This window comes from Gymnoscopelus braueri (assembly GCF_963280865.1).
Source record: "Gymnoscopelus braueri genome assembly, chromosome: 15".
In the NCBI taxonomy this organism is placed as follows: domain Eukaryota; kingdom Metazoa; phylum Chordata; class Actinopteri; order Myctophiformes; family Myctophidae; genus Gymnoscopelus; species Gymnoscopelus braueri.
The window spans coordinates 38,877,862-38,896,287 of NC_137620.1; the positions used below are offsets into that span (position 1 = coordinate 38,877,862).

Consider the following 18,426-nt stretch of genomic DNA (forward strand, 5'->3'; position numbering starts at 1 on the left):
CTATGTTGCTATATCAGTGGTTCTCAAACTTTTTCATGTCAAGGACCTCCCAAAATTATGTGTATTTGGCCGCAGACCCCCATCTCAAAATATTTTGTTCCAGTGTCCCCCAGAAGCAAAGATTTGAGTTAAGAATGTTCGCTTAAAGAAATATGTATATTCAAAGATTTGCACAAATCTTCATGTTTAAAAAAAATTGCAGATCTACAAGCTCATAGCGCGGCACAAATATGAGCTTGTATAGCTACTATTTTTGAACAGCCAACGTAAAAAATATGGTTAAAGCGCATACACAGATGCTTTCCTGGTTTTAATGGGTTAAGCTGTTGATTAGCATTTTTGGAAAGTCCCCAGAAATCTGCACGTAGTCGGGGCAAACGCATGCCTGTGTATGGACTAGTTCATGAATTAATAACTGAATGGGGTAGTGTCTGTCTGGGTGTTAATTCACCCTGGATGTAAACCTTGTTCTAATTCTGATGAGATTATCTACATGGGTGATGGCTTGCTGAGTTATACAGCATGTGTAATATACAGTACTGTGCCAACACAGTGCTATGATTCTCTTCACATGGAATGTAAGAGGATAGTTGTGTAAAGTTGTAAATGCTTTTCCATTGCAGATGGAACATAGGTTGTCTTTGACGAACCCCTTTAAGGTGATGGTGAGGCTGAGAAACAAGAATATTGAAGGGAAAATAACTATTAGAGAGAATTATTAGAGGCAGATTATGAGGCATTAATGGAGGAGCCTACAATAGATGTAAATACAGGCTGTAACTGGATGTGTCTCTCTGTTGCAGATTATTCATTCTACTTGTCAGTATAGTCGATGGTCAGACTGGTAGTGATGAAGCGCTCGGGTGGCTGCCCACCACCGCGGAAGTTGTGGGTTCAATTCCACCGTGGTGCATCCATCCGGCTGTGTCAGGTGTCTATACCAGTGGTTCTCAAACCTTTTCATGTGAAGGACCCACAAATTGATATGTATTTGGCCAAGGAGCCCCACCTGAAAATATGTTGTGCCAGGGACCACCAGAAGCGAAGATTTGTGTAAAAGAAACTCGCCTTTAAAAAATATATATTTAAAGAGTTGCACACATTTTCAAGATTTTTCTAAGATAGCAGATCTACAAGCTTAAAATGATTGTAACGCTTTATTAATACATTTTGCTGGGGACCCCCTGTTACCCCCCCAAGGACCCCTGGGGGTCCCCGGACCCCACTTTGAGAACCAATGGTCTATACGAACACAATTGGCCCATGTTCAGGGAGGGTGATAATTGTCACTGTACTCATTCCTACAGGCTGGGGGGGGGGGGGGTGGCACCTGTCAGCAGGGAGCGTTGGGCAGAAATTAATTGGCATGGGGGTTAAAAGTACACAAGAAAAAGAGGGAAAAAAGACCGATAGTGCTGGGTAGCCTGGGATCAATACCTTTTTTCGGGTTTATGATCCGGTTGGGAGCGGAAACTAACCCTACGTCACCAGGCGCGTCATCCGCGTCATCAGGCGGCCGGAACCCGCAAGCCTCACCCTCCGGTCACTCCGGCTGCGATCAAGGGCATTTTAATAGGGTCTACCTAATAAAATCCTTGATGCGGCGTAGTTTAGCTTATTTTTAACACATTGTGTGCCAGAGGTTTATTAAAATAGGGTATGTTCAGTGCCTGCATATCTTCCATCCACTTACGTTGATATGTTTCGTGCTGTAGAAGCCCCGACGCGGAAGTGCATGTAAACAAAGCGTGCGTGCGAGACGGCGGAGGGTCCCGACTAACGCCTGGAACAATAATATTTCTAACACGATCCTCCATTGCAGAGTGATCGCCGATCGAAAACGTTTCACTTCCACCACGTTAAAAAGAAATGGAGATATTAAGCTTTTAGTCAAGGAGTTAACATTGGAGCGGCCGAGCGGAAGCATTTTTGACATGGATCGACATCCGGCCTCTCCTTCTCAGAGACTCCTTGGATGATCCCAAAGTTTCGTTAGAGCGCCCCACGTGGGCCCCACGTATAAAAGAATAATGGGCCAAAAACGGTCCGGACCGTTTATGGCACATGACGCATGGATTCTCAAAAACGGTCCGGACTGTTTATGGCACATGACGCATGGATTCTCAAAAACGGTCCAGACCGTTTATGGCACTCAATGTGTTAAAATACAAAATAGATATAAATGTGAGTGTACTTTCCAGAGACTATTTAGCGTCTGTGTACCTTTGTTATCCCACAGGGAAATTCTATTCCATTTAAATAGGGATTGGGGAAACAAACAGGGGGAACCAAAACAAAGCGGCTCCGCCAAACCGGAACCCGCAACACCCGGAACCAGAAGCTTATTATTTATTTTTTTCAGTAGGCGTGGCCTAGACCGGATCACACGGGCACTTTAATAACGAATACCAGGCTTTCCTCCGAGGTGGAAAGACTGGTGATGCCAGGTTACTTTCTCTGTCAAACTGTCCTACATACAGTAGTATTATCATGTGTATGTATGCTGCTCTCTAGTGGATGAAACGCGTCATTGAACATAAACCATCAGACTGTTGTGTGTGATGATATTCAACTCTGGGCCCTATTTTCACCGGTGCCTTACCTATTATCCCTAAACTTCTTTGCCATTTTTACTATTTTAAAAACATTTTCAAATAGTTCAACTAGCCGATCTACATTGACACATTGTGAGCTTGTAGATTGGCTATTTGAACTATTTGAAAATATTTTTAAAAATATTAAAGAATGGCAAAGAAGTTAAGGGATGATGGGTAAGGCACCGGCGAAAATAGGGCTCACAGTGTTCTCTGACGAATAAAAACCAATACCACACATAAATAAAAATAAAAATAATAAACAGGCATAAACAATACAGGGTAAACCGGACGAAACAAATGGCTGCTGCATGGAAGCTGTTTTACACCCAAAACGTAATGTTATGATGAAGATGATTATGATTGCAGTTATTGTTTTAGTCATATACATATCGTTGCTGTCGGGAAGAACTCAATATTTCAACTTTTTGTGTTTTTCTTTTGTAAATCACTGGTAATTATGTAAAAAAAAATCTTTTTTTCTTTATGGTTTTGGACATACAAGGTTTCCACCCGACAGTGACAATATATTATATTATCTGTACAGTACATTTACTACAGCGTAGATATGCAGGAGGCTAACAATCTATAAGAGGGTCTGTGTGTGTCTGTGTGTGTCCGGCGCTAATCTCACAAACTGCTTTTCACATAATGTTTTATACTTTGTGAAATGCATAACTTCTTATAGCTAATTCCTTTTTTCTCGTTTTTGTTTTGTTCAGGCACTGCGACAGGCACCTAACAACTACCTGTCGAGGACCTGGTGGAACCCTGTGTTCAACTTCCTGGAGAGGAACGTCCAGACGAGCGTTCCCGTGGTGTTCTCCTGGCCCGTGTCACTGCCTCACTGCTGTACGCAGAAATACAGCATGGTGGAGGGAGGCAGAGACGAATGACGGCACGTTAACGAGGGAGGAAGGGGTGTGGCCAAATTATGCTCCATTTCATGAGGGGGGGTGTCGCAGGCCGAAAGATCGTAGAAATCGCAGATCTACAAGCTCAGAAGCCGTAGCTGTCCACAACGTGTTGTGAGCTCGCAGACCTGCTTTTTTCGATGCTGTTGCACAATAAACGCTGTTGCACAATAAATCACGCCGCGTAGCTGGATGATCGGAGATCTCCGCCGAAGCCTTTAGTGACATCCAAGTTCATTGTAGGGGCTAGAACTGGGTGGAAGCAATTAAGAGGTTTAAAAAAGTTATATGATGGTTTTCAAAGCAGTGGGCGTAGGTTTCAAGATTCAGTGTATTTACACGAGTGCATTGGAATTCTTGAGCATAGCTCCCTGACTCAGCTTAAAAAATAAAAAGGTACAGAAAAAAAGAGGCAAGACAGAAAATACATCCTACAATAGTAAAATTCTAAAGAAATAAAATACTGTACATAATTCATCTATTTAAAATTATATTCAGTTTCAGTATGTCTCTGTTGTTCTAGACCCTACATTGAGTTTAGATGTCCCCTGTTGTTTCGGTAGGCGTAGATCTCCAATCGTCTGGCTACGCAATATAAGCGAGGGAGGGAGGGAGGGATCAGAGAGAGAGAGAGAGAGAGAGAGAGAGAGGGGGATACCGAAACAGTGCCTGTCCTCGATCCAGCCACTAACCTAGCTAAAAAAAACTCCTGTACACTGTCAGCTAGGAGAGTGGAGAGAGGGAGGAGAACAAAGACAATGGGAACAATGGTACTTTTGTTTACGTCCAAACCCGGACTCCTTAAGCCTGATTTTATAATTATGGGTCGAACGACGGCTTCACGCTGCAAAACTAAACGATCTATAAGCTCTCAAAGCATGCAGCGTTGTACGACAGAGCATAAATTAGGCATTTGAGACAGAGGTCTGGACAGACAACTGATGGATGGAGAGAGAGAGAGAGAGAGAGAGAGAGAGAGAGAGAGAGAGAGAGAGAGAGAGAGAGAGAGAGAGAGAGAGAGAGAGAGAGAGAGAGAGAGAGAGAGAGAAGAGAGAGAGAGAGAGAGAGGAGAGAGAGAGAGAGAGGAGAGAGAGAGAGAGAGAGAAGAGAGAGAGAGAGAGAGAGAGAGAGAGAGAGAGAGAGAGAGAGAGAGAGAGAGAGACAACAGAGGAGGAGACGAGAGGTGATGTTATGTCCTCTGTGGAGTGAGGGATGAGTATGAATGAACGGGATGAAAAGATGTGGCGGAAGAGACAGGACGAGAATAGTCAACTGTTAAAGCGGCCCTATGTCAGCCATATGTCAGCTAATGAGGAGTGCCTTACTTCTGTTTTTGACCAATAGGAAACCAAGGAATGCCTTATTCCGCAATGCCTTATTTACTCTGTTCCCCCCAAAACCACGACAAACACCCTTATGTGTTTGTGTTATCAGCCAATAGAAATCTTCCTCAACTTCCTTCTGTCTTGTGTCGTCCAATGAGACTGTTGTGTGTGTGTGTGTGTGTGTGTGTGTGTGTACGTGTGTACAGTCTGTGTACTAAGGGACGAGCGCCCTCACATCCCTGTTCACATCTAAACGTTTACAAACTGTCCTGCAGAGGCAAAACACTCTGTCTTTTCAGAGACAAAAAACACTGCCTGCCCGTCCTACTGAGACAACAACGCTAACTGTGTGTCCTGCAAAGACAAACAACACTTGTCTTTCAGAGACAAACAACACTATCCTGTCCTACAGGGACAAACTACGCTAATCCAATTATTAGGACTAATTCACTGTTCTGCTGTTAAATTGTCCAGTTATCTTTGTTGAAAACATGCAAGGTTCTGTCTCCATATGTCTGACATATTGGGTCTCATGTGAGAATTAATGTTGGCCTGGACTTTGTTTTGCTTCTTCTTTCCATGACAACATATTTGGCATCCACCTTAAAGGAGCATTTCACCCCTGGAAGAAGTTTTCGGTCTTTTAATGAAGTTTAGGAGTCAAGAAACAAGATCCTGGGTTTTTTTTTTGTGAATAATCTGTGTTTTTAGATATCTAGTAATCTTCGCATTCCTTTCCGCACTACATGTTGTCTTGACGCGTCTCAGTCAGACCAGCTCCAAACGACAGCCCCCGTAACACTTTGTTCAACCTTCTTTCGCCACTCGGCCACTCCCATTAGCTGCGGCCAGCGGGCAACCCCCCTTGCAGAGTGAGGCATTACTTTACCTGAGTTATCTTCTGATAGTTGTACTTGAATGTTGACATGAAATAATAATCCTGTGTAGTGTTTCATAAGCGCAAGCTTGAAAAAAAAATACAGCGTGGAGTGGCAGCGCTGGTAAACAAACACCGTCGCAAAGGCTAGGATCATAATACCAAGGATTCGACAGTGATGTCAATACTATGCGACACGGAAGTAGAACAGGAGAAAGATACCAAGGATGTGCCAGTGATATGACATCACTAACGAATCCTTGGACATATATGTAACTAGATGAACGTGTGCGAGTACAGCCAGTGTTGCCAGATATTGTGAGAGAAATAAGCAGCCAGGTCTATGAAAACAAGCCCAAAAGAAGATAACTAGGCCAAGAGCACTTTACCTAGACATGGGATATTATATATTTGAAAATTGCCGATCTTCAAGCTCACAACGCTTCGCGACCCATTGTGAGCTTGTAGATCTGCTATTTACAAAAAAATCTTGAGGGGGAAAAAAGTGCAAAATGTGGATTTTTTTTTTTTTTTCATTTACTTTTTATTGGATTTTTCAGAACATGAAAACAAACATACACAAAAAAAGAAAAGACTAGCACATTACTAACAAACAAACCGAACATACAAAACATACAAATACAAACATATAAGGGGAAAATGTGGAATATTTTTGACACATATTTGTTAGGGGCTCCCTGGCACAAATTATAATTTCAGATGGGGGTCTGTGGAAAAATACATGAACATGTTTGAGAACCACTGGTTTAAACAACAATCAAAACATTTGGAAACAAGCCCAAATATCAACTACATTTTAGAAAGAAGCCGCTTATAATAAGCAGACATGGCGACACTGGCATGCTGTTTGGATGTTATTGTTGGAGATCACACCCACATGGAACCTCCCCTGCCACAAGGCACCAAAGCATTATGGTCATTGTAGTAATGCAGCAGTCCAGTCAAACCCTAGTCAAACACACAGATTTCATTATTTTTCTGGCCATAGGGTGCAAATTTTAAATTGTGCTACTGTTATCTACTACAAATACTTTTACCATTGAGTGATTGCAGTTTCTTCCAGGGGTGAAATGCTCCTTTAAATGTACCAGAGGTGGATCGTACTGTAGAAGCTGCATTGGTAATACAGTATTTACCTGTGGTTGAACCACAATGACTTCCTGTCGTTAAGTTACTGACTACCCATCCATTGTTTATATGTTGTTGATGTTAAAATGTCATATTGGACTTGAATAACAAACTTGCCATAATCTCATGTTGTTTTTTATATATATAATTACATTTTTATATATATTTATAATAATAAAAAATACTTATTTTGAATTAAGAACAACTGCTTTCGTATGATTTATGAAGAACATCAGTAATATCTAACCTTCTGTTTTCAGGTCAGGTTAGAATCTGTTGAAGTTAAATTGTGTCACTGATACAGTAACTTGCTCAAAGTAGGGACCTTTAAAACTGACATGGTTTAAAGAGATTTCAATCAAATCAATTATAGGCTGTTCGACGTTATAATGTACCTGTTCTATAGCCATAAACAACAGAGCCTGGGCAATGAGTTAATAAATACAAAGTCAAACATTTTCAAAAATAGCAGATCTTCAAGCTCACAAAGCATTGCAATGCAACCCAAGTCCTATTTCCAAACAGAAAAAAGGACTTGATTGGCTAATGCCCCCCCACCCCAGGACCCCACCTTCAGAACCAATGCCTTAGAGTAGACTAAGCAGCTTCAGGCATCCTCTTTAAATCCTCATGTTTTCCCGCCCCCCTCCCCCACACCTGCAGGAGAGGAAACAGGTGTTTGTCATTTAGGTGAAATAAACATATAATGTAACCTTACACAACATGGAAGTACAGTAAAGTTGTCAGTGCTGTCAGGGAGTTAAAACTACTAAACAAACGTCTTTGACAGCTGAAAGAGAAGTTCATTATCTTCACAAGGAACTGCAGGTCATTCCAAATGGCTGGATTATTCAGGTGAGTTTAGCTAAATACAGTTAGCTGCTTAGCTATAGCATTGCCATGCAATAGAGCTGATTTGTGTCATCTCACTTTTTGTTATTTTACTTTGAGAAATGATGGTAAAGCAAAAACTAGTCGGGGAAACAATATTTAGCTTTGTGTTATGTGAGTGAACTCAATTGAATATGTTGTGCAACATGCAGGGCTAAAGCACTTGTCTTGTGTCGAACCCAGTGCCAAGTGAGAATGAAAAACGGCGCCCTCTGCTGTTTGTACTATCTAACTTGGAGCAGAATCTGTTCTTGAGAGATAATCCAATGAGAGACTGTGTGTGTGAAAGGCCAGATATGTGTAGGCTATTATTTTGAAATTAACAGGCCTGTAAGGTGCTGTGGTCCTATATAGGCCGTACTTCAACATATTGATGTATTTGCCCGTGGGCCCTATTCCACTTCTTTTTTTCTTTTTCAAGATTTGTCTTTTTTCCAAAAATAACCGCTTTACAAGCTTTTGTAATTTGTGAATATACATTTACAAATTTTTCAAAAATAGCCGATCAACAAGCTCACAATGTGTCATATTGCAAAGCACTGTCTATTTTAGAATATCTGAAGTCTATAATAGGGTTAAAGTGGTTAAAAACTGGAACCTGTCAAGGTTTCCCCTGAAAACCACTTGAGAACCACTGAAAGTGGAGGATCTCATCAGCTGACTGATACTCTGCTGCCATCTAGTGGAAACTGAAGTACAGTAGCTCAACAGATCAATTTCTCATTATCCACTTAAACCCTACATAGTTGACCGGGGTCCCCCAGGGGTCTACTTGGTTCACACCTTTATTTCACACCAAATCTTTTCTGCCAAAAATAGCTGATCTTTAAGCTCATATAATGCATCAGGTTGGGAGCTTGTAGATTACCATCACTGGAAACTTTATATTGGAGCAAGTCTTAAGATTAACACATGTTGATTTGTATTTAATGTCAATGTACTTAGGTATACCATTGTCAGATCTAAAACAAAAAAAGTGTATAATTTCAGCATTATCACTTTAGTGTGCAATTCTACTGTTATAGCCGTAATTATGACATCATTTACAGTAATAAAAATGTAAAATACAATATTCTTATACAATATTTGTGAGAAATCTAAAGGATGTGCACACATACATCCCCTGCACAACGTCGTTTTTTTTCTCAGGGTCATATCATTTGGGTTTAGAAAATATTGAAAATAGTAATGACTAAATACTAATACTAATTGCTATACTGTATGAACACATATTACAGAGTACATTGTTGACGGCCCCTAAGTAGCTCTGTGGTTGAATATCTATCCAATACAAACCAACTTTACTGTGGCTCTTGGTCACTTCAAATTTTCATTCATTCATTCATTCATTCATTCATTCATTCATTCATTCATTCATTCATTCATTCAGATACTCAAGGCTTATGGTGTCTCTCCCAACCTACTCCGGACCATAGGAGTCATGTACACAGGTACCAGAGCCAAGGTGATGACCTCAGACGGCAACAGTGAGGAGTTTAACATCCTGGCAGGAGGGTTGTAGGGGGAATGAGACTGTCCGGTCACTGTCATTTATACAGGGAGCTCCCAGCCAGCAAACCTGTGCTATGGGACCCAACACGTGGGCACTGATCATGAGGGCATCCCACACCATGCAGGGGAGGAAAGTACTGGCCAGCTAGCCAGATGTATGGAGGATGGAGATGACTGGAGACAACTACTGGAGAGCTCGTCTGAGGATGACCTAGACCAGAGAGAGGGGCTTCTACAATCATATTAGTCCATGAGATCCAAAGTTTGACCCTGGACATCACTTACACAACTGATGAAGCCATGAAGACATAGGGTAGGAACCTGTGTTTTTTTTTTGCTGCTGATTGTGTTGTATGTTGTTTATGTGATTCAAGCTGTTGCTGTGTTGTTGTCATATTGTGTTCTATCGTTGTGTACTAATGTGATTCAAGCTGGTGTTCTTTAGTTGTCATATACTATATTGTGTTGTATTGGGTGGCAATGACACATTTTCAGTGACTGCTTCTGGCTTCAGAATTGAAGGCTGATGTGAATCTACACTACGGGTTGTCTGGTGTGTTGTGTCTGTTGTTGAAGGTTGTGACACGATACAGTATGCGTACTGTATACTAGGCTGTGTATGTTGTGTTGTTTAAGTTGTGAGTTGTGACAGGGTGCAGTATATGTATACTAGGTGTTGAGTTGTGACATACAGTATACATATACTAGGTTGAGAATTGTGACAGGGTGGATGTATTGGTTAATATGATTGGCTTGGTGGCAACACCTCTGTCTATTTAGGGCTTTTCCTCATGGCCATTATCTTTCTTTGTGCTGTATGCTGTGTGCTAATGTGACTCAATGACTGGGTGGCAATGAGAAAAGGTTCTGGAATTGAAGGCTAATCTTTATTGTGTCCGTTCATTTATTTAAAAAAGGATACTCATTACATTAGCTGATGCCATAGCAATCAGCTAGTCTTACTGGGGTCCAGGCCAACATTTTACAAAACACATTGCATAAAAACAACAACATTCAATGACATGAATAATTATGCAAATATATATTCATATAAAAACGGATCAATAAAATAAACACTAGTATGAAAAAATATAGACATTTAATTTGGAATTTTACCCCCATATACTGTACCTACAACTCATACAGCTGTCTTCTGCACTCCTGTAAATACCTCCGCAAAGTTTTCTTAAAGGATAATTTATTTAAACGAATATTAAGTGGCAAATCATTCCAACCATCTATAAATAACTTTTTATTTAATTGAGTTAGTCCTTGAGCTAGATGCAAGTATGTGACAATTACCAGCAAATCTTGTATTGTGATTGTGTGTGTCACTGCAATAAACTACCTGTTCAAACAAAAATAAAGGCAATAATGCAACAGAAAAAAGTGGCCAAGGAAATCCTTTGCTCCATGGTGAGCCATGACAGACTGGTGTGCATCTTTTCAGTGCTAGTTCTAATAGAGCAGCCTAGAACAAGTCTAGCAGCCCTTTTTTGTGCGACCTGTAATTTTGCTAGATTGCTTTTGGATGCAGATGACCAAACTGCACCATAGTCCCAAGTGACACAAAATTAATGATCTACACACTTGACCCAGGATGTCAGTAGGTACATAAGATGAACACTTTCTTGTGACTGCAATGCCTCGACCAATTTTATCAACAATTGTGTTGTGGTTATTGTTGGGTAAAGAGTTGAGACTGGGTACAGTATACAAATACTAAGCTGTTTATGTTGTGCTGTTGAAGGTAGTGAGTTGTGACAGGGTACAGTATATGTATATATGTTTGTGGCTCTTGGTCATTTCAATTAGCTTATGTGACTGTGAGTGGTAGAGGTTTTGGCCTCTGACCAGTGCATTTACTAAGGTGTGCCAAAAAGATGTCAAAGTCGGTGATGGAAGAAGTACTCACATCTTTTACTTAAGTAAAAGTATCAATACCGCAATGTTACTCTGTTACAAGTCCCGTATTCAAAATGTACTTGAGTAAAAGTACAAAAGTATTGGCATCAAAATATACTTAAAGTACCAAAAGGAAAAGTACTCATTGTGCAGAATGTCCCATTTCACAAGTTAAAAATGTATATATTGTGAGCTTGTAGATCTGCTATTTTCAAATGGTCGAAATATATATGTAGGTCTGTAAGTGGTTAATGTGTATTGTAATAATAATCAAAATCTACAAAGTAACTAGTAACTACGGTTTTCCTATAATTGTAGTGGAGTAAAAGTACAATATTTGCCTCTGAGATGTAGTGGAGTAGAAGTAAAGTTATTGAAAATTGGAAATACTCCATTAAAGTAAAAATACTGTAATACTGTAAATACTTGTACATTTCTTGAGTAAATGTACTTAGTTACTATCCACCACTGTACCATGGTATGGCAAAATTATGTCTAAAACATAGAGCACCAAAATAATGTAAAATATAGACAACATTCAGCCACTAGATGCTGCTCTACACCTGCCCTCTCCACACTACTCTCTGTGATCCTAAGCTCTGATCTTCTCTTGAGCAGACAATAGTGTTTCACAAGTCAAAACCTGTTACAGTATGCTGACTATGCTCTCCTCATACTTGTTTGGAAATGCATGCATTTAAGACTAATATTCAGAATCTGTATGAGTTTTAAATAATTTAGAGTGCATTGCATCCTGTGTATACAGTATGTCTTTAAAAAAAAATCAAAATGAATGTTTTACATACACAAGCTCTAAAACTAAATCACAAAAGATTATAATTACTGTAATATTCCAGTTATATTTGAATTATAATAAATGGTTATTCATAGAGCACTCAAAACACAATAACATGTATAAAATACAAAGTGCAGTGAGAAATAAAACAGGAGAATCAAACAATAACATTTCAATAGGCCTTTAAATAAAAATGCATTTTAAGAAGTGTTTTAGAAGAAAACAGCGATTTACAAAGACACTAGTAGGCCTATAGTTTAAAATAAAATAAAACAAACTCGACTCAGGAGGTTGTTTCCTGAGGACCAGGCAGGGATGGAAGAAGTACTCAGATTTCTTTTCATTTTTTACTTCAGTAAAAGTAGCAATACCACAATATGGAAATACTCTGTTACAAGTAAAATGCCTGTATTAAAACTTTTACTTGAGTAAAGTATTGGCATCAAAATATAATGTGATATAATGTTTCAAAATGTGTCAAATGTTTTCAAAAATAACTACAAACTCAAAACCTGTCCCGATGCAACTTGTTGTGAGCTTGTAGATCTGCTATTTTTGAATAGTAAGTATAAAATATCAGAATAGTAAGTATAAAATAGGGATTTAATCAACATATATAAATAATAGTAATTATGCACTTACAGGTCAACAACATGTACAGAACCCTGTCACTGACAATCACCATGGCAGAGCAGAGGAAGATATTTAAAAGAAAATAAGTCACATGACATAGAGGAAATGCCCTCATCAAGCTATTTACGGTAGATTCTGGACTGACTAGAATTTCTGGCCTGACAGCTAGGATCAGAACTGACTGGGAGGGTGTTTAATCCATTAAGTTTCCTGCAAGTGTCATTACTCCTCTTATGACTATGAGCCTCTTTGCACTTTGCTGGGCACTCCACAGTGCGCGGGGGGCACTCTCACACTGCAGCCTTTTTGCCTTTCTTGGTCAGTTCAGCTTCCCTTTTTCTATGTCCTGAATTTCCTTCACTTCTCTTTCTTTTTCTACGTAACTGCTGGCTCTCTCTGTTCAAGTGCTCTGAACACGGATGAGTAATCTCATCCGGGTAGACTACTTGTTGCGAATACAAGAAGACTCACTCCAAAACCAACTCACCCCAACTCAAAAAGGAAAACTCACCCCGGAGCTAGGAACACTCACCCCGGGGGGTGGGTAAACTCACCCCAGGACCTGAGAAAACTCACTCCGGAACACTCACCCCGGGGGTAGGAAAACTCACCCCGGGGGTAGGAAAACTCACCCCAGAAAAACTCAATGGTGTAAAGTACAGTGAGTTTTTGTTTTGTGGGTGGGTTTAACTTTTCCCCTCTACACCAAGTCTGTATGTTTAAAAAAGGCACATCTACCGGCTTGTGAGCTTTCCTTTTTCACAGAATGCTTTCATAATGAGACATGTTTAATCCATACTGGATTAAATTCTTTCTTTGAAGGTATAGAATTACCAAATTATGTCGTTCAATGATATCTTTGTGTTTAAAATATTGTCATCATTGTCCATGTAGACAGGAGGCAAGATTATATTGATTTCAGCAGAAAAGCCCAAAACTTGTAGAAACACTGCTCTAAATATCAGGTTTACACATAAGCTACAAGTTTTGTGGGTGGGTTTAACTTTTCCCCTCTACACCAAGTCTGTATGTTTAAAAAAGGCACATCTACCGGCTTGTGAGCTTAGTGTATATCACAACTTGAGGCCATAGAACCATTTTAAGTTACAGTGTTAGTGTATATCACAACTTGAGGCCATAGAACCATTTTAAGTTACAGTGTTAGTGTATATCACAACTTGGGGCCATAGACCCAGAAGAAGACGGCCTCACCGGTGTTTTTAGGAAGTTCTTTGGAAACATCTAGTAGGGAGAGTGGAGGAGAACCCCTTATGTTCTGTTTGGAACATAAACATTTATAGAATCTTCAATATATGAAGGTGCCAGGTTATTAAGTGCTTTGTAAACAAAAGTGCTCTCTAAAAGTATGAGTATTTTTTTGTTGTTGTACTCAAGTAGGAGCCAGACTTCCATGGTACAATGTAATGGAACACCCTATCTGACTCAAAGCATGTCCAGTCAGACTCACAGCGTGTATATACCGGTGTGTATATATATATATACAGCTCCAGACAACATCCTTACGTCAATGTTTTCTCCAACATGGTCAACAAAAGCTAACAAACTATGTATAACTCTCGTTGACAGCTATCTGTATCGAGGAGAACACATGGCAGCAAACTAGCAGCCTAGGTCAGAGCTCTAGGTCAAAGGTTACTACTAGACACTCACTGTTTCTTTCTCTCTCTCTCTCTCTCTCTCTCTCTCTCACACACACACACACACACACACACACACACACACACACACACACACACACACACACACACACACACACACACACACACACACACACACACACACACACACACACACACACACACACACACACACACACACACACACACACACAAAGAGTAAGGCATCAAAATGTACCAAAAGTAATATTTCTAAAAACTAAAGTTCTCAAACAATGCATGTGTGCAATGCAATGTTCTATAATGTTATCATTTATACCAGCAAAGTAGTAGGTAACTAAATATCCTAGGTAAAAATAGGGAAAAGTGTTTAATGCATGTTTTACAATAGTGAAATGTATATCTAATAGTAACTAAAGTTCAATAATGCTTACAATAGTGAAATGTATATCTAATAGTAACTAAAGTTCAATAATGCTTACCAAAAGCTTTTCTCACAAATGTGTTCACACAGAAAACAAAACATTATACCTGTGTTTTACCTTCACTGGATTTTTTCTTCACTTTTCTTTGTTAAGTTAGTATTTGTTTGCATTATAAACACATTGATTATAAACACATTGGAATGTTCACTTTTCTGATGAAATCTACCTTGTATTTAAAGCACTTTAATTAGCTAAATGTAATTGAACAACATCATTTGACATTGGAATGTTCACTTTTCTGATGAAATCTACCTTGTATTTAAAGCACTTTAATTAGCTAAATATAATTGAACAACATAATTTGGTAATTCTATACCTTCAAAGAAAGAATTTTTTTTTTTTTTTTTTTTAACCATTTTTCACCATCACATTATGAAAGCATTCTGTGAAAATGGAAAGCTCACAAAGTTAAGTCCGGAGTGAGTTTTCCTAGCAATGGGGTGAGTTGGTTTTGGAGTGAGTCTTCTTGATACCCTTGTTGCAACATTAACCACTTAAAGCCCAGAATCTTTATTCTGGGGAAACTTTGTCAGGAAATAGCTGATCGGGCGGCTATTATTAGCAAAGATATTTAATGTAGGGCGAAAACTGAAAATACACTAGTAGAGCCCTGAGGGACTCCGTTCAACAACATGGTTTAAGTGGTTAAAAGGCTAGATTATAAACAAGACAAGAAGATGCTGTGTCTGAAATCAACATATAAGTGGTTCCAAACCTTTTCTGGATCAAGGCCCACTTGAAAAGCTCACAAGCGTTCACGGCCCACCCATCTGACCACTGTTAAGTGGTAAGACGGGTGGGACGAGTGCATTTCCAGAGCATGTTCATTTTAAATATCAATCATTGAGACCTCCATCTATCACTGTGTAAAATATAGACAACATTCAGCCACTAGATGTCGCTCTACACCTGCCCTCTCCACACCACTCTGTGATCCTGTGCTCTGATCTTCTCTTGTGCAGACAATAGTGTTTCACAAGTCAAAACCTGTTACGGTATGCTGACTATGCTCTCCTCATACTTGTTTAGAAATGCATGCAATTAAGACTAATATTCAGAATCTGTATGAGTTTTAAATAATTTAGAGTGCATTGCATCCTGTGTATACAGTACGTCTTAAAACATTCTAAATGAACATTTAGAATGCTTGTGGACATGCATGTCCACAAGCTCTAAAACTAAATCACAAAAGATTATAATTACTGTAATATTCCAGTTATATTTGAATTATAATAAATAGTTATTCATAGAGCACTCAAAACACAATAACATGTATAAAATACAAAATGCAGTGAGAAATAAAACAGGAGAATCAAACCATAACATTTCAAAAGGTAAGCCTACTGGCTAAACTATAAGCCTACTGGCTTATAGTTTAAAATAAAATAAAACAAACTCGACTCAGGAGGTTGTTTCCTGAGGACCAGGCAGGGATGGAAGAAGTACTCAGATTTCTTTTATTTTTTTACTTCAGTAAAAGTAGCAATACCACAATATGGAAATACTCTGTTATAAGTAAAAGGCCTGTATTAAAACTTTTACTTGAGTAAAAGTACCCCAAGTATTGGCATCAAATATAATGTGATATAATGTTTCAAAATGTGTCAAATGTTTAAAAAAATATCCACAAGCTCACAACCTGTCCCGATGTGACGTGTTGTGAGCTTGTAGATGTGTTTTTGAATAGTCAAGGTATAAAATAGGGGTTTAATCAACGTATAGTAATTATGCACTTACAGGTGAACAACAAGCACAGAACCCTGTCACTGACATTCACCATGGCAGAGGAAGATAAAAAAACATTGAGTCACGAGACATAGAGGAAATGCCCATATCAAGCTATTTACCAACATCATGGGTAGACCAAAGATTCTGGACTAACTAACATTTCTGGCCTGAAAGGAGGATCTGAACTGACTGGAAGTTTAATCCTTTAAGTTTCCCGTAAGTGTCATTACCCTGTTCCTCTTTGCACTCTCACACTGCAGCCTTTTTGCCTTTCTGTTCAGTTCAGCTTCCCTTTTTCTATGTCCTTAATTTCCTTCCACTTCTCTTTTTCTACGTAACTGCTGACTCCTCTCTGTTCAAGTGGTCTGAAGAACACGGTTGAGTAATCTCATCCGGGTAGACTACTTGTTGCAACATTAACCACTTAAACCCCAGAATCTTTAATCTGCGAAAACTTTGTCAGGAAATAGCTGATGGCTTGACGATCGGCAATTTTTTTGTGAAGATATTTAATGTAGGGCGAAAACAGAAAATACACTAATAGAGCCCTGAGGGACCCCTCTCAACAACGTATGGGGTTTAAGTGGTTAACAAGCTAGACCAACAAGACAAGATGCTGTGTCTGAAATCAATATACTACAAGTGGTTCCATACCATTTCTGGATCTGGGCCCACTTGATTCGTGGCCCATCCGTCTGACCACGACGGGTGGGTTGCACGCATTCTAAGAGCATGCTCATTTTAATAATCAATCAATCATTTGTGTTCCGGCTTGGATCAATGGAACCAACGTAGTAGTATGGTCCACTTTAAGTTCTTATTTATTGGTATCACTATGAAAACTTGTTTTTTATGGTTTTAAAGAAGAAACTGCAGCTACCACATTGCAGTGTGGGACATTTATACCAGCATAGTGTCCACTGTTGCATATTGTAATATCTCCCGAATTTAGTATATGCAATTTCAAATACAAGTAGCTACAAAGCTTTCAAATTCAAACGTACTAAAAAGGCTCACTAATTTGGCATATTACATGATAGGCTATGTTAGTATGGCATTTCGGATGAAGCCAGTAACAAAAGTGTGGCATCCTTGTACAATTAAAAAGACATTGAGACCTCCATTTATCGCTGTTCTTCACACTTTGCCCCTACTGGGTTGTGCATCCAATAATTGGTAAATGGTGAAACATGCATGTAAAAACATCTCATCTTGATTACCAAAATGCTTCACCAGATGCACGACATTGGACACATCCACTTTAGAGCAGTAGTTCTCAAACATTTTCATGTCAAGGACCCCAAAATGTATATGAATTTGGCTGCAAGACCCCCATTTTATATTTTGTGCCAGCAGAGACATCCAAGATTTGTCAATGATTTCGGATAGCCGAAGAATAAAGTGTTTAAACTGTTCCTCATTTTGCTGGGGTCGTCCTAGACTCTCCGCAAGTACCCCTGGGGGTCCCCTGACCTAACGTTGAGAACCAGAGAGCCTGACACAAGCCATCACGTTTGACTTAAAAAGCAAGCAATGCATGTGTATGGGTAATGTGTAGAATGCACCCAGAATAGAGAATACCATATCCACTAGAGAGCCTAATTCATTTAATTGATTAAGAATCATAATCGATTAGTCGAGTAGCATAAATGGACTGTTGAAGTCAAATATGGCTTAACCACTTCCAACCTGGCATCCCTATTTTGGGTGTCATTGTAGGCAAAAGGTATGTTAGAAAATTGCTAAAATAGCGTCTCATTGTGATCTTTGTAGATCGGCTAATTTTAGACTAATACATTTTGATAAACAATGAATTAGAATTGGTGTATATGTATATGTATGTTTTTAAATGAAAAGAAGAAAAAGTGCGGGTTAAGAAAGGACGGAGATTTATTTGTCTTTGAAAAGCCAAGTAGCACTCTGTTTATTTCAGACAAGAAATCACAAACAAACTGTAATGTAAAATAGGTGAGATTGCCG

At 39.2% G+C, this 18,426-nt stretch overlaps 1 protein-coding gene and 1 pseudogene across 2 annotated transcripts in view; one reads left to right on the forward strand and one right to left on the reverse strand.

Annotated features, from left to right (window-relative positions):
* Positions 1 to 4,475, forward strand: part of LOC308102139 (phosphorylase b kinase regulatory subunit alpha, skeletal muscle isoform-like) — a 35,135-nt pseudogene extending 30,660 nt beyond the window's left edge. Inside the window, exon 27 of the transcript XR_013934995.1 lies at positions 3,317 to 4,475. The product of XR_013934995.1 is annotated as a phosphorylase b kinase regulatory subunit alpha, skeletal muscle isoform-like (transcript). The remainder of the gene's footprint in view (positions 1 to 3,316) is intronic.
* Positions 1 to 18,426, reverse strand: part of LOC308101185 (Fc receptor-like protein 5) — a 223,304-nt gene that overhangs the window by 135,088 nt on the left and 69,790 nt on the right. The window lies entirely within an intron of this gene.